This window comes from Dipodomys ordii, unplaced genomic scaffold (assembly GCF_000151885.1).
Source record: "Dipodomys ordii isolate 6190 unplaced genomic scaffold, Dord_2.0 Scaffold32, whole genome shotgun sequence".
In the NCBI taxonomy this organism is placed as follows: domain Eukaryota; kingdom Metazoa; phylum Chordata; class Mammalia; order Rodentia; family Heteromyidae; genus Dipodomys; species Dipodomys ordii.
The window spans coordinates 14184509-14188149 of NW_012267248.1; positions in this window are offsets into that span (position 1 = coordinate 14184509).

The following is a 3641-nucleotide window of genomic DNA, read 5'->3' on the forward strand; positions in this document are numbered from 1 at the left end:
TTCGGCTCAAGGCTAGCACTCTACCACTTGAGCTACAACGCCACTTCCGGCTTTCTGGTGGTTTATTGGAGATAAGAGTTTCATGGACTTTCCTGTCTAGGCTGGCTTTGAATGGTGATCTTCAGATCTCAGCCTCCTGAGTAGCTAGGATTACAGGCATGAGCCACCAGCACCTGGCTTTCCTTATGTTTTATATGTAAGAGGAGGGAACACAGAAATGGTGGGACAAAGGGTGAACAATGTAGCAGTGATACCCACTAGACACTGTTGAAAATGAACTCCACAATTTTTGTGGGAGGTATCTGGTGGGGGGGAACTGGGAGAAAATAAGGGAAAAGGTGATATTTTTTAAAAGGCAATATACTCATTACCTGACATGTAATGGTAACCCCTCTGTACACTACCTTTAAAATAAAAATAAATAAAGAATAATAAAAAAAGCTTTCCTTTCTTCTTTAATTTTTACTTTTTCCTCATGTGACACTAATAATTGCCTGGTGTGTTTATTTTACTTCTTTTAAGAAAATCACAATTTTTATCCAATAATTTGAGTTGGTTTGAGGGGGATAGTGACTATACTAAAAAAAAAAAAGAAGAAGAAGTGTAAAGCTTTCACAACTATGAATAGGAGTGAAATCATTCAGATACTATGGGAAGTATCTGGATGAATTTTGCAATTTCAAGCACCTACCAGTGGAGTAAGCCATATCACAGACATATGTACAAGAATGTTTATCATCATCGTGTTAGAATAGAAAAGGAGGCAACGCAAAATCTGGCAGCATATAAATGCCATATGGAGATGTTTTAATATCAAGAAGAAACATATACATTCTTCCACAGGCATGCCTGGGAATATTAGATGGCAATGAAGTGGGTGAATTACTCATAGTATTGAATGAAGTAACCTCAGAAACAGGTTTCTGATTGTAGCATGTCTGAAAACTATAAATTAAATTTTAAAAAGAAGGGAAATATGATTAATATTTCACAAATGGTAAAACATCAAAAAGAGGAGCACTGATAATTTTTAAATCCAAGATATTGTTTGATTCTTCAAAAGAAAATATAATGAATATAATATGAGGTAAGCACACAGGTGGTTTAAGATGCTGGCAATGAGTATTCTGGTTACAACTTTATGTTTTATAACTGACATACTTATATGTGAAAAACTTATACACATAAAATACTTGCACAAAGAATACATGTAACATTATAAATATTTATAATTTCATGGTTCCCCAAATGAGTATTAGAAATTCCAGAGCCATGGCAACACTTATACTATGCTGAAAAAATATCAGCCTTAAATTTCTCCAGTAGAATTTTAGTTCTGTTATCCTGAACTCAAGGTCTAGGAGTAAGTCTGAATTATTTTGAGAAGACAAGAGTTCTAATGTAATTTCTAATTAGTTTGGAAGATATCTACTCCTCTGCCCAGATGTCTGATTTATAAAATACATTATACAATAGCCTGTCAGTTTTATTATTTCAAGTATAACTATATAGTAAAGAGAGAGATTGGGCTGGGAAGGTGACTCAGTGGTAGAGTGCTTGCCTTGCATGAATGAGGCCCTGGGCTAGATTCTTCAGCACCATATAAGCAGAAAAACCCAGAGGGGCTCAAGAGGTAGAGCCCTGGACTTGAGCTGAATAGCTCAGGGACAGCACCCAAGCTCAGAGTTCAGGCCCCACGACCAAAAAAAAAAAAAAAAGAGAGAGAGAGATAGAATAACAATTTCTTAAAATTATAGATTACTTCTTGAGGCTGGTTGTTCAGGACTGTAATTCTCTACTGCTAGCTACTAAAGAAGCTAAGATCTGAGAACCGAGCTTTAAAGCCTCACCAGGCAGAAAACAAAACAACAACAAAACATGGTACTCATATTTTCAATTAATCACCCCAAATCCAGAAGTAGACTGTAGTTCAAGTTGTTGAGCACCAACAAGAGCTGAGGGGTAGCACCTAACTACTGAGTTCAAACCCCAGTATCAGAACAAAGATTTATTTCCAAGAAATAAGAAAGAGTATTTAAATACATTTTTCCACAACATCCTCCCTTACAATCAGTGACAGAAAAGATATAAATTGACCAGGTTGTGCTGAGGGGTAAATGTTAGTATTATGCCCACCTTTGGTCTTCAGCTCCACCAAGACCTGAGCTTCTCTCAACCCGGGAGTTCCTACCATACAGCTGTCCCCTCCCTCTCTCCACCCAGACCCACCTGAGCTCCCATCTACCCGACTTCCAACTCCGGGACCCTCCTGCTATCTGGATAGGGACAGGTGTCATGTGTTTGCTCTTAGGGGAAATGTGGCACCTCTAATAAACCTTATAATCTTTCTCCTGTGCCTGCCTACCTCTGCATAGTGTCCTGGGATTGATGTGAGGGATCCTTCTGTAGGTTGTTGCAATCACTGTCATTGGCATACATTGCTCTTTCAAGACATTTCTGCATTCCAGTTCTCCAAAATTGCCTAGATTCATAGGTATATAATAATATATATGGTTTCCTCTCTACTTCTATGTCCTGTAGAAGTGCCCACTTCATGTGACGCTGGTCTAAATTACTTCAATTCTATATAATCTATGCAGGCAACTCACTAACTCAACGAATGCCAAAGGGAAACTTTCTTATCTCATGCTCTTCCTATCGAATACATCTGTGTTCATATTGCAGGAAGCACTGATTGTGTTGTAGTTGTTCCCATCATCCCTGGAGAATAAGGTCTTCAAAAGTGAGCCCCGTAAAATAGATTGGTGGGGGAAACCTAAATCTTCTGGTTGCCTTTTAAAGTGGGTCTCCAGGTTAGCAGCAAAGCTCCCTTATCATCAATTGAAAAGTCCCAAATTACTGTCCTCTTTAGCTCTGCCCAGAAAATAAGTCCATATCAAATTGTTATGATCACAGAAGCTGTGGCACATAACAGTCTTATCTACATTGTAATTTACTTTGGCATCCTCGAAAAGGAATGAAGGCATCTGCTTTTTAATGGAGCGGTGGTGTGGTGAGAAAGAACTGAAGGGACTGAAAATTAAACTGATTTGACTTTGGGTAACAGTGATAAAATAAATTTAAAAAGATGTATACTTAGTTGCAATAAATACCTCCATGAAAACATAATATGATAGGCCTTTGTGTTTAGCACTACCTTTTCAAAATTTTATTATTTAGAATATATTTCTTTTAGCCAAGCACCTGTAGTTCACACTTGTAATCCTAGTTACTCAGGAGGCTGAGATGTGAGGATCACCATTCAAAATGAGCCCTGACAGGAAAGTCTGTGAGATTCTTTCTTTTAAACAAGTTTTTTATTGTGAAAATACTGTACAGAAGGTTACAGTTACATGAGCAAGGTAATGAGTGCATTTCTTATCAAACATTGTTGCCTCCTCCTTTGTTTTTCCCCTACCATCCCTTCCCTCCCACCTGCACAAGTACACTCCCCGCCCTCCTCACCAACCTCCCTCCCTCCCCTCCCCGGCTAAATTGTAAAGTTCATTGCAATGGTTCAACCTATATCCCTATTTAATAGTTTGTCTTTTTTCAGTTCCCCTTCCCAAATTATACCAACATCAAATACAGTGAAAACAGGGGTTATACCACGGAGAAGGGATATACAAAGGAACAAAAAA